We start from the raw sequence: 18,838 nt of genomic DNA, 5'->3' as shown, positions 1-18,838 counted from the left end.
AGATGGTGGTATGGCAGTAGGGGTTGGACTTCCCCTCATCACAATTCTGTTACATTTTGTTGCAGTATGACACGAGGTCTGACATGGAAGTGTGTATGAAGCAAAGGGGTGTCACTGAATTCCTCCACATGGAATAAATGGCACCATTCAGTGAGGCAGTGCGTGGTGTATTTCAGCAGTGGTGACAGAGACAGCAGATCACTTCCACTGGTGCAGATTTTTTCAAGCACGTCATACAGGCTCTAGTTCATTGCTCGTGAAAAAGCATAGCTCATAGTGGTGACTGTGCTGAAAAAAAGTGTTTTGTAGCTGAGAATCAAACAGTGTTATTGTGCTCTTTGTTTCAATTGTAGTTTCAATGGAAATAAATAAAAGGCATTACTTTCAGAGTGATCTATGTACTTTCCATGCATAAGTTATCATTTCTGAAGTTCAGTTACTTTATCAGTGCTCAGAATCAGATAAACAGTGCATATATATGAAAGCACACAAATTTGGGACACACATGGTCTACTGTTGATCCAATACACATACATCCTCACAAAGAAATACTGTGCTTTAGTAGTCTTCCACGAAGATTAACTGAGGCCAGCCACAAAATCCCTAGATTAGCCATTAACTCTGCATTGCCATGTACAGCCATTATTTCACCTGCTTATTACTTCACTCCACTGCCCTTGCTGCCTGCTGCTGTGATCCTTGCCTCTTGCTACACACACACCTCTTGAGCAATGACAGTGCTTTGTTTTAGCTCACAGGATCCAGCCTGATATGCACTTTTTTTCTAGAGATTAGGAATGTGCTGTTTATACTGGGTTAAGGACTCGTGTGCATGGTGTAGATTTTTAGTTAATCTCTAACAGATAAGCAGGTCATGCTTGAGAAGAAGCAGGGGATATGATTTGTTACATTAAAAACAACACAAGGCAGTATTTTTTATTTTGGGTAGTCAACTCTGTCAAGGTTGAAGTGGTATTGAGATGATATACTAAGGAAGCATTTTATATTTTTCTAAATGTGCTATAAAATAATATATGCAGTTGGAATTGTAGGTGAAATAAGAACAAAAGCATTGAATCTGGAAGCAAGGAGAAAGGCAGGGTCAGGTGCTCTGAATGACAACTGAAAGACTTTTCTCCAGTATTTGTGTACATTTTGGTTTCAGCAGCCACTGAGTGAAGAATGGCTGCTACAGTAAATTAGATGGAAGAGTCAGTATCAGTGGGGTATATTTTGGTCACACTGGGCAGGATTATCTAATGCTGCCTATAGTGTCTCTCTGGCAGGTAGCCAAGAAGCAAAGTGGAGACTGTAAACAGAAACATGATAAAATTACAGCCCAGATCTGTACCTGCTGAAATCTGTGCTAGATTTACCAGCAGCTCCAAGGGAGATGGACTCCCCGAAACTTTCCAGTAAACCACTTGGAATAAAACCTACTTCAAGAAGCATTATCAATTATCTTCTTCAAGAAGAATTATCTAGGCTGAGTGAATTTTGGATTCACCAACCAAAAGATACAGCAGTTTTTAGCCAGATCTGACATACCTCTAATAACACAAAAGTTGTATTTAAGTGACTACTAGAACTAAGTGTGAGGAATAGCAAAAAACCCTCTCTCAGCTGGATGTGTGAAAGTATCTTGAGTCCCAGATCTTGCGGATGCTGCAAAGCTAACTAGCTTGATTGGCAGCCAGGTCTGGGCACTCAAATTAGCTTGTCTATGAACATGTCTCCTATGGCAGAGGGCAAACCACGGCCTCAGTGTTCTGGCTGTTTCCAAACTTGCTCGTGGGATGTCGGAGGTTTCACTCGGCCACCCCCGTGGCCGGCAGAGCTGTAGGAAGCACTACTGGGGGCCTTTCCCCACCTTCTCCTCGCAAAGCAAGTGCGCTGGGAGCTGCAGAAAGGGGAGCTTCAGCTCCAGCTCTGAACGGCTGTTGCAGCCATTACCTTGGCTCAAACTGCCTTCAGAGTGCCAGGCGAGATTTTCTAATGCAAGTGGTGGTGGCCACAACCTTAAAAGCTGAAAGCTGCACGTTATCTCCTGTCCTGTGAACAGAACTCTGGAAGAATAATCCCACTGTGTGCTCAGATGGAAGACTAAGCGCATCCAAATGGAAACTTCCAGGCTTTTCAGGGCTAGCTGCCTTACAAAGGCTGTGAAGAGATTGACTGGTAACTAAAAATGCTACGTAAGCTGTGTTTCGACCTCTGATCCCAGGGCCCACGTCCAACAGAGGTGTCTGTTCACAGCAGTGGGGAGGAAGCACCTCGACGTGAGGGGACGGTGCTCCCGTATTGCTGCCGTTTGCACTGACGGCACTCAGCGCTCAGGTGCCGAGGTGTGCGGCGGACATCATTCCTGTGACATCTGGCTTACGAGGACTCCCCTGTGTCTCGCTGCAGCCAGCAGCAGCACCATCCAGGGCTGCAGCCCAGCCCGGGAGCCGGTTTTCCTTCTAATGGTGACCCCAAGCCCGCTCGGCTGCGGTGACAAACATGATAGCACCCCAGCACTTCCCCCCCCCCCCCCACCCCGCGCCGCCAGCCTCGCGCAGCACAACGGCCCCAACGGACGATCACGAGCCTCCGCCTCGCTGCAGCCGGCAGGCCGGCCCCGCGCCTCCTGATTGGCTATCGGTGATGTCATCGCGCGCACATACGGGCACTGCCCGCCGCCCCCCGGGGGGCCGCGCACCTTTCCCCTCCCCGCCCGCGATGTGGCCAATCGCCGCGCGGAGCGGCGCCCGCGCGCTGAAGCTCCGCGGGAGCCCACCGTCCCCGTGGGATTGGCAGGAGAGAGGGCCAATCGGTAGGAGGCACCCGCCGCCCGGGCCACGCCCATTTCGAGCGGCAGCGGCCGGGGCAGGAGAGGCCGCGCGACTGGCGGCGCTGGGAGCCAATGGCCTGCAGGCAAAACGCGCCGGGAGGGAGAGGCGGCGGCGGCGGGGGGAGGGCTGCGGGGAGGGGCGAGGCGCTCACTGACAGCCGCTTCCGTCAGCCCTACCCAGGCTGCGAGGCCGGGGGAAAAAGAGTGGAGAAAGGCAGTCTCCGTGCGCGGAGCCTTGATTGACAAGAGGGGCAGCCAGTCGTTAACGAAACAGGGGCGCGGTACCCAATCAGGGAAAGCTCCTCGTCGGGGGCTGGCGGGTGAGCGGCGAACGGATCGGCCAATGGCAACGTGGCAGGGTAGCGCGAGCGGGGCGGGAGGCCAATGGCCTCTCGGGGAGGGCGGGCCGGGCTGAGCGACGGCCGCATCAGCCAATAGGCAGAGCCGGAGGAGGGCCGGGTGCCGGGCCCCTCCCGCGGCTCCGTGACGTGGGCGGAGGAGAGGGCGGGCCCGGCGGCGGCCTTCGGGACGGGGGCTCCCAACATGTCGGCGCTGCTGGCGGCGCTCGGAGTGCGCGAGCGCGCGGCGACCGCGGCCGGCGGCGGCCAGCGCAGGGCGGCCCAGGCCTGAGGACTACCCGGGCTCCCCCGAGCCGATCTAAGGCGGGTCCGGGCCCGAGCCGGGCCGCCCGGCGCCCGAACGCCGGGGGACGCCGGTGCTCCTTCGCCGACAGGTAGCGGGGTCGGGGCCCGCCGCGGGATCGTGGCTTCGGCTGGCCGGCGAAGGGGAGGGGGCGGAGGGGCTCAGGAGCGGGCGTTGCGGAACGGGAGGGCCCTGCGCGCGGCGGGGGGGCGGCCTGCTCGCGTGGGGCCGGCGGGCGGGCAGGGCCTGCTGCGCGCCTGCCTCGGGCAGCGGGGAGGTACCGCGCAGGCCCGGCCTCCGCCTCGCCGTGCCGAGCTCCGGGCCGCGCCGGCGCCGCCGCCGGCCTCCCGGGGGAGGCGAACCCCGAGCAGAGGCCCGTGGGCCGGGTGCTGCTCTTAGGTCCGGTCCCGCGAAGGTAACGTGGGGAGCGGAGCGGAGCGAGGAAAGGGCGGGAGGGGTGGGCGAGCCGGACCCGCGCACGTGCATTGGCTGCGCCCGGGCGAATGGCGGGGCCGCCGGCGGTGTGTGCCCGGGAGCGGTAGTGCGGGCCTCGGGTCGGAGCGGGCAGCTGGCGTTAGGCCCGGGAGCCGCGGGGAGCGGGGGCTGCGCGGAGGAGCTGCCGGCACGCCTCCAGGGGCAGCGCTGCTGCGAGGGTCGTGGGGAAGGGAGAGAAGTTGGAGATTCTCCTGTTGTGGCTGGAAGGTCGAGGGGTTTGGGACCGCCGTGTATGGTTGTGGGTATGGCGTAGCTGCACGTTATGGCTAGGCGGAGAGTGGGAGTCATTCTGATGGACTGGAGGCAGCTGTGTGTGGGGTAGGCTGAGGGGCATGTTTATATCTGTGTTTATACTTGGGAGATGCAGATGGTGGGTGAAACCACACGTGTTTAGGAACAGTGGTATGTGAAGGCTTATAAATCTAGCGGCAATAGGTGGATGGTCCTGTATAGGGTGTGAGAGGTAAAGGGATAAGTTGCGTGTCCTCTAAACACTGTGGGGGAGGGCGACTTCGGGTGGTAGCTGAGGCACAGATACAAGAAGTTCCTACCAGGGTTCTTAACTTATTTCCGTTGGTACCTGGCGTGGTAAGCCGCAATGTGTCTGACCTTCGTGTGTATTACAAGCTGGTATGTGGGCAGGTAGACACGCGTGGTCCTAACTGCATACAAGTTGGTTTGCCTGGTGCGTGTAGTGAGAGCCTGAGGATATGTGGCTGTCTGCAGCTGGGTGAGCCCTACTGCTGGTGTGGTGAGGCAGGCTGGGACAGCGAGCAGCAGGGTCTTTGTCCTGGGAACATGTCAGGAGCTGTGAGTTGCTGTCATACCTGCGGTGACATAGAAGGCCTGGATACTGCGTGTTGAAGCTCTGGAATCCCAAGTGGAAATCCTGTGGCAGTTGCTATGTGTTGAGGACACTGTGGTGCTGTTTGGAGAAGAGCCTACATGTATGCTAGTAGAGACTGTGGAAACATAGGGACCTGTATTTGTGACGTGTCAGGCAGTACATGTTTCTGTCTGTGAGGGCATCAGTGCACTCTTCTTGTGGGTAAATTATTTGGGATTACTGTAGATTATGAGGACTTGAGGGGATTTGGCCATATACTTAAAAGTAGAAATGGACATCAGAGTATTTGCAAGGTTTTGTTGAGGAAAGAGGGGGATTGGATGAGATGGTGAGGATTGTGCATCTACAGAGTGAAGGTTGTGTTAGGCATTGCGCGCATGTGTGTATCAGGGGAATGCTATTGGTACAAAAGGGAAATTGGAATTTTCCTGTTGCTGAGTTAGTTGGAACTATAGTCTGTGTAGAGAGAAAGGCAGGCTTTTATTACTGTGAATGTGAAAAAGCTAAAATGGCAGGGGACATTAAGCAAACTGGGGTTGGAGTTCCTGCGGTGTCCTGGGCAGGTAGCAGGTGGTGGGTGGTCCTGCCTCCCCTCAGTGTGCAGAGGAGTGCAGTATAGTTGTGACAGCCAATGGAAGCTAAAAAATAAATGAATATGAGTTGGTATTGCAGGGTTACAGGAGTCTACCAAATGGTCACAAGGTTTCTCTTCAAGAAACCTTTTTTTTTTTTTTTTTTTTTTTTCCCTTCTGCTTTATTTTGTTCTGTTTGTCTCAGTAGGTAAATTGTCCATTAGCTTAGTGTAAACTTTTGCTGAAACAAATGCTTGTAACAGTCTTGGCAGATGAGCTGCTAACTAAAAGCACTGTGTACAGACAAGCTCCATGCATGTGGATTGAGGCTAGGCTGTCTATGCTTGTGCGTTATGTAAACCTTTATACTTACGTTGACTTTGTGTCAAAGGTACTGGCTGTAAGGTTGTTTGGAGAAGGCTTAGTGCCTGAGCATTTGAGGGCCTGAGATCTGTGGAGTAATGATTTACAGTGGGAAGTTGTTTGACTTGGGTGAAAATATAGAGAAAGTGCATTTGTGTGTCCCATGTTTTGTATGTTTTTGGTAGTATGAATTATTTGTTTACATGGCACATCATCTCGTATTCTGTATAGATGCTTGGAGGAGGTTGTGTTATGGGATATGTGGTTTGATTATGGTGCATAGTATTTATTAATGGGGATTCTGAATTAACACAGTATGGGAAGGGCTGTGTGTAGTGTGAGGCTGGCAGCTGGAGGCCTTACGTGTTTAACAGGTGCGAAGTCTTGGAGGAGTTTGGGGTGTTAGTAGTTTGGGGAGTCTTGTGTTGGCTGCAAGGGACAAAAGAAAGGAAAGAGGTCAGTGTCTGACTTTTCTTTGAAGGGCAAAATGATTGAAAGCCATGTGTAGAATCTAGTTTATTGCAATAGCTGTGAGGTGGTCAATTAAAAAGGCAGAAGGTGGAGAAAAAAAGTCTCTCTTGTAGTTATCATAGATTATCCAGGGTGTTTGCTCATCGCTGATGTGGAATTACCACTGGATGCTGGTTCACGTAGATGTTTCAAAGGTGATTGCTCAAATGTGCTTCTGACTTGTTTTATTAAGCTTGAGACCACACCTTACATAAATATAAACTCATCACGATTTAAGTTAGAGCTTGTGGAATCAGTGTGTGGAATAAGCTGCTGGATGTAAGTAAGGGACTACCATTCTCAGGGAGGGTTACTGAGTGTAGTTAATATTTCTTAAACATTAACTTGATGCTTTTTTCTTTTAATCTGTCCTCTGTTGTACTGATTCACTTCTAATATTTGATTTAAAAATAAAAAATGCAACAGTACTTGAAATATTTGTATTATAATCACAAATATCACTTTTTGGATCAGTTTTCATTCTTTCAATCTTTCAATCTGAAAATTCAGATTTACTGTATGCCAGCATCGTGGATCGTCGTTATATTAGGAATGCATAGACATGTCACGTAGGCCTGTTGCTGGCTTAGCACAGTGTCAATAGCTGCTCTTTTCCAGTCAGCACTGGGAGACAACTAGCTGCTGGTTTTTGTGAGCACAGTGTTCACAGAGTCAGTGGGGAGGCCTTGGTAAAACAATCCAAGTTCTAGACTCAGGGTGTGAATTATGGAGAGCGATTAACAGGTCACGCATATCTGTGTCCGTTTTTTTTCCTCTAACATTGACCATCTCTATCACCTTGTATGCTCTAATTTTTATCTGTACTTTTTTCATTTTCTGCCACGTTGTTGAACAATCTGTGAATTCAATGCTGAACTCCAGTTTCTCTTTGCCTCTCTGAAGATAAAGATGCATCCATCAGATCTGGGGCATTTGGGCAGCCCAAGTGCTTTGATCTGAATATTGATTTTTCTCAGCAAATTGGAGAAAAGCAATGCTGATTTCTTGAAAAAGTGTTGAAGCTCTTGCAACTTATGCTATTTGCATGTTTTTCACCTTCATTCTGTGCTTCAGTTATTTATGCTTGATTATCTGCAAGATTTGGCTTACATATGTGCAGGGTGTGAACTGTCACATTTTCGTCCTGCTTTAATTGCTTGTGGTGTTATGTGAGAGATGTTTTATGAAATTTCAGGGGTGGTTTTGCTCTGGCTTTCAGTCTATCTAGCATGCACAAAATCTTCAGGGAATTTAACTACAGTATGTGGATGAGGCATTACAGGTTCTTAATTCAGAAACAGAAAGTATCAACCAACATCAGGCTATAAAAATGTGGAGAAAAGGAATTGTTTGTTTGGACAGTGAAAAACAAATCCTTGATGCGAGAGTAAGGATGCTGTGTTTCCAAAACCAACCCAAACTGTTTTTCTATGATAGATAGCCTTGCGAACTCTAGCTATTTGCCTAATGTCTTTCAGGCTCAGGCAGATATCTAGCATGGGAGTCAAACTAGCATTGAGTCAAACAAGCTGAAATTTGGCAAATCTGTCTGAGATTGATTGCTTCTAGTGTGGGAGTTTCAACCATGCATGTAAGTGTTGTGAGTTGAAGAGTGTATGGGACCTACAGCGTCTGTGGAATGTACCCAAGCAGTACCAGGTGCCAATGCCAAACATAAATTCTTAAGAATTAATTATTGTTGCCAAGAAAACTAGTCTGAGAAGTTTGGTGTGAGCTGTAAATTACCTCTTGCATTTTAGTACTGATCTTCATTTCTTGAGCTGTTATTGGTATGGTGAAACATAAGGGTTGCTAATGAGTGTAGTTTAAGTTAGTCTTCTGGCTTTTGGGAGAATTTACATTGGGAGACAAGGCAGAAAAATGTTTTGAGTGTAGATATTGATAAAAGCTCACCCTCTTCATCTCAGCTACTGCAGCCATCTCTACAAATTGAGGGAGGTTTTCAGGCCAGGTATTGTTCTGCTGTGAAAAATAAATTGCCCCCTACTGCTCCCCTATGCACCATTACTTTCTCAGTAATATTCATTCAGCTCATGGTTTTATGATGTTACTACATCACTGTCTGATGGTGTAGGTTCTCAGCTTTTTTGATGGAAAATGATCTTTTCACTGAGCTTTCTTTCATGTGAATGATGAACCCAGGTGCTGAAATCTATTCTTGGGAGACTTAACCAGAATTCAGCTCAGGAAAATAGCCTATTCACTTAAGGATGTTTCAGACCAGGCTATTGGAGAGCTTGAGATGGCTCTTTGGTGTGTTTGGTAATGACAAGTTAATGACCACAAACTTCCTATTAGGTAACAGAGGAAAGCAGCAGTCTGTCTTGGTGGTTTCCAGGGGATTAGTGTATGTTAAGACAAAATATCACCTTCAGTATTTCAGTAACCCCAGTGCAGGAAGTTGACCTTTACTGAATGTAGGGCAAATGTGGTTCTGTGTTGTTAGAATGTGACATTTCATCAAGGAGGTAAAGAAATAAGATGCTGATTTCTTTAGTAGAAGAGGTAATGTTTTATTGTTAATGCTATGATCGTGTGTGGTTCACACAATATTGCTTTGGCCTATTCTCACCAGTTCTCCTGTCTTATCAAAGCCAGGTATTGTTGAAAACTCACGACCTTGTATTTAAAATCTTGTGGCAAAAGAAAAGTTGGTGACTAGAGAGAAACATCTTAAATGATAGAACTTATCTGTAAAGAATTGATCATTGATCCAAGCAGAAAACTGAAATAAATAGCAATTATGATAATCCTTTAATATACACGGAAATATTAATGAACATTCATTGGCTTCTTCTGAAACCAGGGCAACTTTTTTTCCTGGGCAAATGTGTTGTTTAAAATGATGGACAAGTAATATAAAGCCTTATGGAGCACGTGCTTTGTTCTCTACCCTGAGCTTGAGTGGAGCCACTGATGTGGGTTATTGTACTGTGTTTTCAGTGTTTCTTAAAAGGTTGTATGGTACAGTAGATGTAGGTGATACATGGAATGTGTAGTTTTTTGAGGTTTTTAGGTTTAATAGGAAAACTTTCCTAGGTGTATCCCACCAGATTTTGATGATTGTAATTGCAAGGGAGTGGAGGCAAGACTGAATGAATGCTGAAACACCTGTGCTATGGTTAATGCAGAAGAAAGGCTCAAATCCTCAGTGCAGCCACCTTAGGCCTAATGAGATGATGTGTTGGTGGCTCAGGACAAGTTACTGCTGCTTGAAGGTCTCTTGGATGAATGGGCAATGTCTGCCATATTGCTTGTATTTATATCATCAAGCTGTATGCTGTAAGTGAAGGTGACCTGTAGAGTGGAAAGGTAAGTTACGTGGACCTGGTATATGTAGTTACCATATATGTGATTCGTGTGATTGTATTTTAGACCACTTGTAATCTGGTTTTGAGTATACCCCTAATACTGCTGGCTATTCGGTGTTCTCCAGGAGTTTTATTCAAGGTAAATGTCAGAGATGTCCAGATGATGTGCTTTGAAACTACTCAGAGGGTGCAAACTAAAGCACAGCACATGGGATGACTCAGATTTCCTTGAAAGTGCACTGCTGGTCCAAATGAAAATGCTAATGCAGATGTTCTGATTGGGTCTTGAAGCATCTTAGAGCATTGCAGAGGGTGTTGAGCAGTGTGTAGGTCTACATCCTCCATTCTTGAGCCTCTTGATTGCTGTTGTCAGTCCTGGACGATCTCTAAGTAAGGCATTTTATCTATCTTGAAAGGTATCTGAATCTTTGTTCCCAAATTATTGTCCCTAGAGCTGAGATTTAGTGATAAAATTACCAGTACTAAAACAGCAATACTGGAAAGCAGTTCTTTCGTGGCTTTACTTCAGTTAATCAAGAATGAAATGAGTGTCTGTGAAGCTTGGCTTCCTGTGGCTTGGTGTCTTGTGGTTGGAGTTTTTCTGAGTTGCAAGTCAGCTCTGAAAGTATTTTTGTGTGTTTGGGGCACGTGTAATATATGTGTCCTGCACAGCAAGGTGCTGTCCGTAACAAAGCTGAGCTCCTGTAATACTTGTTCTCAAGAGGCACTAGTTTGGATGGAATGTCTCTACATGATCCAGCTATTTATTACCACAAATTCACAGAACATGATTATTTGTTGAAGTATTTACTCTTGTGTTAACTTATGAATTGCGGTCAGTTTGTGCAAACTGCTGAGGGAGGGGAATTGGAGCTTGGCTTTCTGTGGTTGTATTCGATCTCTTCATGGCAACTCTTGCTTTATCTAAAGCCTTTTTGTATTTAGCAATGATTTGTATTTCTTCCATAAGAGTTAAAAACTACTTTATTCTCTCCCTCCTGTGTTTCAGGTTACTTATGTAGAGGTAGGAAATGGTGCTCCTAACAGTGGCAACTTTTCTAAAATCTCTTCTCTACAGGACAGATACAGTTATTGAGGGCACGCAATGTACGTATTAAAAGGGCCCCAAATGGATGGATATAAATTTTCCCAGATGTACGTTGTAGTCTTTTGTAGTGATTTCTGTGAAACTGGAGACTAGTAATATCCCCTGGTACGTGAAGTTGTTTTGGGCTGTGAATGAGGTTTTTTTAAAATGAGCAGTGTATTGATGCCTGAGTGCTGCAAGTTTTCATTTTGAGGGTGGTAGATGGGCACTTAGAAGGGACTTTGATTTGTGATTGCTTTTGTGACCTTGAAAAGCTGCTGAAACTCTGATGTGCTTTGGAACTTGTCAGATAAGTACTACTGTACTTGGGTGATGTTGCATTTCTTTGTCTTTACATTTGTTCCTGGAGACACATCATGGGAATGAACTTTGTTTCAATTTTTTTCTTTTCTCTGAAAATGTTTTTTTTTAATGTGTTTTTTATTTTTTATTTTTTTTTGAAGAAACAAAACCATCTGTTTTACTGATGATGGTAAAATATCCCGTACTTGGTGTGGGTTTGTCACCATCTTCTGGTTCTCTTACTGATGGCTTAGAGTGATGGAAACACTTGAGGTCTGAGTTATGTCTAATTATGCTACTCAGAGGGATACTTTGTCTAAAACATGGCACTCGATTGTGGGTAAAACTAGACAAATACTATTCTTGTACATAACCAAAATGCACATGTTTTTGTGAAAGCAGTAGCTAGAACTAATACTGTTTTTTGGTGAAGTTTATTTCAGAAATCCTCTACAAGTGCACCATAATTGAATTGCTGTTTAAAGAGGACGTTGTTGGCATTGTCATGAAGGTGCTTTAATAGGAGCAGTGGCTCGCTTTGTGAGACATTTTCCAACCAGCCCTTCTTTTGGCTGTCTTTTACAATGTAAAGAAACTGAAAGCAATTTAAGTGGTACAGAAATGAGAATGTTTCACAGTGTTTGGTAGAGTCAAATAGATGTGCAGTTTCCTCTGCAGGCAAATCTGAGAGCTCATCAGTTTTTGAGAAATGGTAAAAGCTTTAGTGTAATGTTCTTTCTGAAGTAATAATTTAATTTGTGTGTTAGGCAGGAAAAAAAAGTGTTGTTAGAACTTTGCCATAGTCATGACTATTTTTTCCTACTCTTATATCATAGTGAAATGATATATTTCATTTGACTTATGTTTTCTGTTTGGTATGCCTCATGCTGAACCGTATCTTTGCTTTGATATTTGGGGTCTTGTTTTCATTTGGCTTTAGGCTTTTAGTTTTGTTTTTCACTATGTAAGAGTAAGACGTGATGCAGGCAACTCCTGGGTTGAATGCCAATATCTAGTTTGTAACTGAATCCAATAGGATGACTTCTAAGTAAAGCAAATCTCACCGTCTGTAGGCAGGAGAACAACTCTGAAATACTTTATGATCTCAAATTAGTAGTTGATGTTAACCATAGCCATTTACTATGTGTTTTTGACCACTCTCATAGTGTATGTGTATATATATAATTAGGGTTCCCTAATTAGGCACCCTAATATATAAATATATTATATATATATATATATATATATTAATATTTTTTTTTTTTTTTTTAAAGAAAGAAGAAATGGTGTTAACTTAGAATATAGTTTCCCAGGAGAAGGGATAAGGTTAGAGATTGTCAAAACATCTTCTGATGACTTTTTTCTGACATTCATTGAAGTGAGACTTACTTAAGGAGCCAGAGGGGAAGGAATGAAATTGCAGTGTTGTTTAGGATTCCTGAAATAAAACTGTGCTATTGTTGTCCATGACAGGGAAAAGAACTTACCGTGCTTAGAAAAATGTAATCAGGGAAGCGTTCTGAAACTGCGTTTGTGAAACCCTGTATTAATTTATTCCTGGAAAATACTGTCCTTCAAAAGTACTTTATATTCACAGCTGTTTTTGACTCTAATTTTCTTCCATGTTTCTGTATATGTGCAGGGGAAAGTAGGGCTCCATCTAGAAAGAGCCCTGATCAGTTACTGCTTGACTTTTTTCTTCCCCACCAGTGCTAATTGTTCTGTTCAGGGTTAACAGACAAATGTTTTGTGTAAGCAGTGGCATGGGATAGTAATTCCAGAACTGAAATAATAATTTTTTTGAGAGAGAGAGATTTGTTCAGATATGAAGCCTGGTTATGTTGTCAGTTCTACAGAGAAGATGGAGCTAATGTGGAAGATGTCTTAATGTGTCTTAACATATTGTCCCTTTTTCAAAAGTCTTGTTTGTCCAGTTTGTCAGGAGTCTGGATACAGCAGAAGACTTGCATAGCAAGCATAGGTGACAGCTCAGGTCTGTCATGGATTATCTAATTTCTTGAAGTAATAGTCCTAGTATGCTCTATTGGAATCTCTGTTGTTCTTCTCTGCTACTTTCCTTTTTAATGATCACCCTAAGCTGTTAGTAGTACATAAGGAGTCAGTGAACTTGGGCCACCTATGAGCAAGCTTTCTTCTGCCCTGTAGTTTTGGTCCGACCTTAGAACTGTCAATTGATTCCACTTGTTTATCCTTCCCTTTCCTAGGGTCAAAGCGCGATGCTGTTGCCAAATGAGAGAAACTAACAACAAGCAGGAGAGGAATTGAAATGCAGTAGATGCTTTTAGTGCAGAAGTAAATGAAAGTGCTTTCCAAAGAAACATGAGTTTACTGAAAACTTCTGCTAATGTAGAGAACGGTTGGATAGGCAGAGCGCTATCCATTGAGAGATGTTCTTCATTAACACCTTAACCCTGGGCTGTGTTGTATGCCTGTCTTTTCATCATGTGCAGGATTTTTACTGTCAGGTAGGCAAGATTTTATTACCAAGTTTTGGTGCTTACTGGAGTTCTTGCTTTGTGGAGATGCTGTGAGTCTTTAATACCAGTGTGGGTAAAAAATAGCAAGTGAAACTTGACTGCTGACTTGTGCACTGCTGCTTTGAGGAGCTGTTTTGTATTTAGTTTTCATCCTCTCTCCTTATCATTGTCAACGTGGTTTCTTTGAGCTCCTTTTGCTCCCCCCCATTGTATTCCTTATTGAAAAGGGGTTGGGAGCGGGGCTGGAAGCTTCAGTCTGTGCTGCTTTTTTCCAAAGTTTTTTCACCTTGAATACTGTTTAAGAACAAACATAAACCTAAGTCCTGCAGGTAGAGAAAAACTTAATACGGGATGAAAATTCTTCTTATTTTGCGTGCAAGGTGGTGTGGAACTGATGGATTTAAGTCTCCTTTTGAGGAAGCAAAAATTCTTAGAAGATCTTTCGGGGACTGAAGGAATGTATTTGGATTGAACTGTGGTGTTCACAGGAAAAAAAAAGGCTGAAATTATTTCTTGCTTCTTTTTCATTAAATGGGAAAAAGCAATCAAGCTTGTTTGCACTAGACAAGTGTAGCACTTCTGAAATGCTATGGACAGGACAAAAATAAACCATCGCGATTAGAGAAGTAGCTTGTATATAATTCAAATCTGTCTTGTTTATTATGAGTTTCTTGTAGTTAGTGAATGTTCTGTTACTTCAGTGGCAGTGCAGGGCATTAGATACGTCTGCTCTCTTGTCAGCCAGCAGTTATTTCTACTTTGCAGCTGTTTAAAACAGTGGTTGTAAAATTTTGGAAGCTTATCTGTTACTTGGCTTAATTTTCTTTCAGTTGAGCTTCTTGAAGCAGCTTGTTACATGAGGTGAAAGCAACTACCACAGCAAAGGTTGGAGTAGAAGAGTACAGGTAGTGGGAGCACTGTCAATTTAGTTTAGCCAGCTTGTTGTGAGGCTGCACCCTGAGATATTTCAGAGGAGTTTCTCTTAAGGTATGCTTAGAAACTGCCTGAGTACAATGGTTTGGATACTGTTCAATACCCAATAACCTGTTTTATCAGTGGAAGCTGTACATTTGATTGAAATGTCACTGCTGATGCATTCTTGACAGTTCAAAGTAACATTCATTGTCCTGTGGCTATCACTCTGCTCTGCTGAAGAGAAGAAGTCCAGATAGAAAACAATGTCAGGTTATATCATCATTTTCAAAGATTAGTTTAAATGTAATGTAAACTAAGAATGTGAAGAAAAGGCAGTACTGGAAATCATGTCAACTGTGACAGTGTTAGCAGCGTCACCAGCTGTATTGTGATCCTAAAGTAAAAGAACTTGCCTTCAATATTTAATGTTAAAACCTCCATTATAACTAAATCATGAATGCTCTTCTGGATTTTCCCCAAATGCACAGTGTATGTGCAGCTGATGACATGACTTCTTTCGTGGTGGTCATTCCTGTTTAATTAAATATCAGTGCTTGCTGATGAGAATATCTTTATTCCATAGGCATGTGAGAACACAGCAGGAGCCAAAACTTTACATAGCAGAGACCATCGTGAGGGGTTCCAGAAAAAAGTTCCCGAGGGAGTTGGGCTGTTTTTCTCTGTCTTCTGTCATGTTTGCAAATTTCCCTGGGGGATAAGAGAATTGCTTCTGTTCATCAACTGTGGCATTGGTATTGTACACTGCTTAACGTGAAGCTGGAGCTTATTATCTGCTCCGTGCTTTCAGTGAAAGGTTTGGGAAACTGCAGAGGAACTGAAGTATTTTGGGTGAAACTTGGGTACTGTCAGACCTGCTATTGACTGCAGTGTGACTGACTACTTGTTTCCAGGAGTTCTTGAGTTTGTTCAAGTTCAGAGGTCACAGTGAAGTGAATTTGCTTTCATTGTGTTTTGGAAGAAATCCAAATAATCTGAAAGGATGTAAGCAATCTGAATTTCAGATATTCTTCCTAATATTTGTAATAAACCATACTTAGGTTTTCTTGATAGCTTGCTGTTCTTTGCAGCTCCTCTTCTCTTCTTCTGTCATTGATTTCTATCATGAATTTTCAGAGGAGTTATGAATACCAAATTTTTCCTCTTACAACCTCTGCAGTTATTGTCTTGTTGCCAGATACCTTGAGAAGTGGCCGGAAACTTCATTGCTTGGTGACTGTGTTCAGCTTGTTGAAATGTGCGTATCTCTGTGCACTGAACTCCTACATGTAGTCTGTGGAACATTTGAATTGTGCTAATTGTTTAAGCTTAGAGAGTAATTTTTTCAGACGTCATTTCTGTGTTATATAAAAAAGCTTCTTCTTCCATATGCTAAAAATGTTAAATACTGCTTTATTCTATTAACGTTATAAATTTGTAGTTAGTCAACCTATAGCAAACCACTTCTATGCCCTTGAAAGTAGTGACTGGAGTTGCCAGTGTGGATTTATCATGGAAAAATCATTACCTGACCAGTTTGGCTGCCTTCTGTGATGAAATGACTAGATCTTCGAAAAAGGGACAGCAATGGACATGTCCTGCTTTATCTGTAGCAAGGCTTTACACAGTGTCCTACAGCATACTCCTATTTGTAGTCTGAATGGAGGGATAACTGGACAAATTTGTGTTCAAAGGGTATTAGTTAATCATTCATACTCTGCCTGGATGCCAGTTATGAGTGGAGTTTGTCAGTGACATGTAGTGTCTTGCACTTCTTGATGTTGTTATCAATGAGGAAATGGGATGTACCTTCAAGAGGTTTGTGGTGGTCATGCAGCAAGGCAGCTCAAAGGCTGGGTGCCCATCTAGAGATGTTCAGCCTAGAGGAGTGGGTCTCTAGGAGCCTAAGACATGGTCCTGCTTCTAGAATGGGAAGCATTCCCACAGTGCTACAGGCTGAAGGCTGGCTGGGTCGTACCTCTGTGAAGAATGAGCTGCATCTGCTGAACATTAGGCTAAATGCAGGTCAGACAGGGACGAGAACTGGCAGCTTTGTTCCCCTTTACCTGATGTTTTTTCCATACGTTCCTAAGCTGCGTTTGTAACCTTGGAACAGTGGCAACCTTTTGGGATTTCCAGAGCTTGATACCAAGAAAATGGAGCTGATCTCTTTACTGAGAAGCACAATGGGAAAATGAGGCGGGGTCATAAATTGAGAATGACGTTGCCCTTGTGGAGATTTTCAAGACCTGAGTAGATAAAGCCTTAAGCAACTAGGATGGAACTCAGCTTTGACTGCACTTTGAGAAGGTGATTTGCCTGGAAGACCTCCTAAGTCCCTTCCTACTCAAATTTCTGTGAAGTACCACTTCTAGCTGAGACTTCAGTTTCATTTGGAAGCATGTATTTCTAGTGCTGCTAAATAAAATAGTTTGAGTATGATCAATTACTCGTGTTCACTGTTTCTGAAATTTACCAGTAGTTACTTGTAATCTCTAACTGTTGGGTAAGCATTTAGTAGACAAAGTGCATTCTTTAAATAACGTCATTCACCTGAGAAAGAAATGAAAAATACTCTTGTTCAAGTTGTTCTAGAACTTTACAGTGGCTGATATATTTTCACTTGCCTTTATCTGTTGTTCTGAGCCTTGAAGTAAAGCTAAGCAATATGCGGAGCGTTTGTTGTTTGAAGTTTCTTGTGGAAGAAAGAAATAACAACAGTTTTGCTGATATTGATTCAGTTCCCTCTTTACCCAGGCTTATAGAAAGAAACTGTCAACTAAATGCTGTATGTGGATAATTTGAAAATGGAAGGCTTCAGCTGGGCCCAACCTACTGAAGTTATCTACTAGTATACTTAGCATGGTGGGTTTAACTGTGATAGTCTGACTCTTGAGTTTGTGAGAAAAGCAACTCTGCTTCTTTCTTAATAGCATTTTGCTTTTATGAAAAACTAGTAGCCAGTGACAGGCTTCTTTGATATAGTTTCTATACGTGAGATTAAGTTTGAATCCCAACTGTAGACCTTCTTTTTCTTTTGACTCCAGTATCTATGTGTACTTTTGGAAATGGTTGCATCAATATGCTAGGCTTTTCTATCTTCTTCCCCTTAAACATGCATGAATGCACATAGCCCTGTGCAGGCTTTCTCTATTACGTGGTTGTTCGTATTCCTGGTTTATAAATAGACTTGTGTGCACCTATTTTGAAGGTGGTTCAAATGATAGTGGATTTTTTGGCAGGTAGTGTCCATTGACTGGTTTAGCTTATATCACCTTATGCCTTTTGTCTCTAAGAAATGAAAGGCACTCCTGTAATCTTTTGCTGCATTACCCCGAACAAGTGCGATCTTCTTGGCTAACTGGACCGCTTTCAGCTGTTCATGTGTTTCTCTTGATTCCAGTCAAAAACTTGTTATAAAGCAGCTCTTGAGCTATGGATTTTATTGAATAATGTGTTGAACTAGGAAAGAAATTGGTCAATTATTCCATCTTCCTACTTTCAGACTTACAGGCTCTTCTGCTTTATTCACCCTCTAACATACAAGGAAGAGTCTCTAAACTGAATCTTTATCAGAAGCACAAAGATCTGGAAGAAATTTGATTTTTGCACTGCGTTCAAGGTAAGATTTTCAAAATTGCCCATGACCAGGTGGCAAAAAGCATGAATATCAAAGCTTGTGAAATGGAACTACTTCTCATTTATCAGCTTTCTTGTGCATTGTACTTAGCCTGAAGCATATTATGAATATTTATTAAGTATTAAATGCTGCATAATTCTTTGAATGTGTGCTGTGATCAGGTGCATATAATCTAGCTGTGTCTGCATTCTTTCATTAAAACAGTTAACCAAGTTGATACTTGTAACTAATGTTTACTATATCTTTTGAGTAGCATACATGTTCATACTTGTAAAACTGATATACTGATTTGCATGATACAAAATGAAATGTCTTAATAAATGGCATCAGTAACTATATTTGGTTTACTTTATAGTCCCATGCTCATCTAGTTGGAATTTCTCTTGAATGTAGTTACAGCTGGAGTACCATGCCTGGTCTATTTCAAAGTATCAGGGAATAGTTGGGGAATCAGAGAGTAGGATGGGTTTAAAAGGACAGGGTGGATGTGTTTCAGTAAAGCCATTGCTTCAAGCACCTGTGCAGTTGTCATCTCTCTGCAAATTTGGGCACTAATCAAGTGGTAGGAGTCATTAGAATTATGTAGCAGTGGTGCTGTTGCCTTCAGCTATCATTTGCAGATGAACAAAATACTGAATAAAATGATTGTATCATTCCCAGCCTCCAAGGGAAGTGTGAAGAGTCTAACTTGGTTTGGGGTGATGAAATCCACAGCACAGCTTGCAGTTCCCCTTGATTCCCCAGACTCAAGGAGCATATTTGTGGGCTACACTATTAATCTATTATAGATCATATACACTGTTT

The 18,838-nt window shown here is 43.5% G+C and overlaps 1 protein-coding gene and 1 long non-coding RNA gene across 6 annotated transcripts in view; both read left to right on the top strand.

Moving 5' to 3' along the window:
- The window catches only part of LOC122166386, a 62,674-nt gene extending 62,366 nt beyond the window's left edge, over positions 1-308 (top strand). The window contains exon 5 of the long non-coding RNA XR_006170794.1: positions 66-308. This is a non-coding gene — a long non-coding RNA (uncharacterized LOC122166386). The remainder of the gene's footprint in view (positions 1-65) is intronic.
- Positions 309-3,479: 3,171 nt separating this feature from the next.
- Positions 3,480-18,838, top strand: part of PPM1B (protein phosphatase, Mg2+/Mn2+ dependent 1B) — a 53,783-nt gene continuing 38,424 nt past the window's right edge. Inside the window, exons 1-2 of one of the 5 annotated variants that reach the window (XM_042831111.1) lie at positions 3,546-3,566; positions 17,900-18,016. The gene's annotated coding sequence lies outside the window, so the exon portion shown is untranslated. Of the gene's footprint in view, positions 3,567-17,162; positions 17,260-17,899; positions 18,017-18,838 lie in introns of those variants that run through there. The other 4 variants (XM_042831439.1, XM_042831034.1, XM_042831353.1 and 1 more) reach the window with 4 other exon arrangements.

Source organism: Centrocercus urophasianus, unplaced genomic scaffold (genome assembly GCF_019232065.1).
Source record: "Centrocercus urophasianus isolate 14NV4802_14NV808 unplaced genomic scaffold, USGS_Curo_1.0 seq_10, whole genome shotgun sequence".
Lineage (NCBI taxonomy): Eukaryota > Metazoa > Chordata > Aves > Galliformes > Phasianidae > Centrocercus > Centrocercus urophasianus.
Note: the sequence above shows the minus strand (reverse complement) of the source record. Positions and strands in the feature narration are given on the sequence as shown.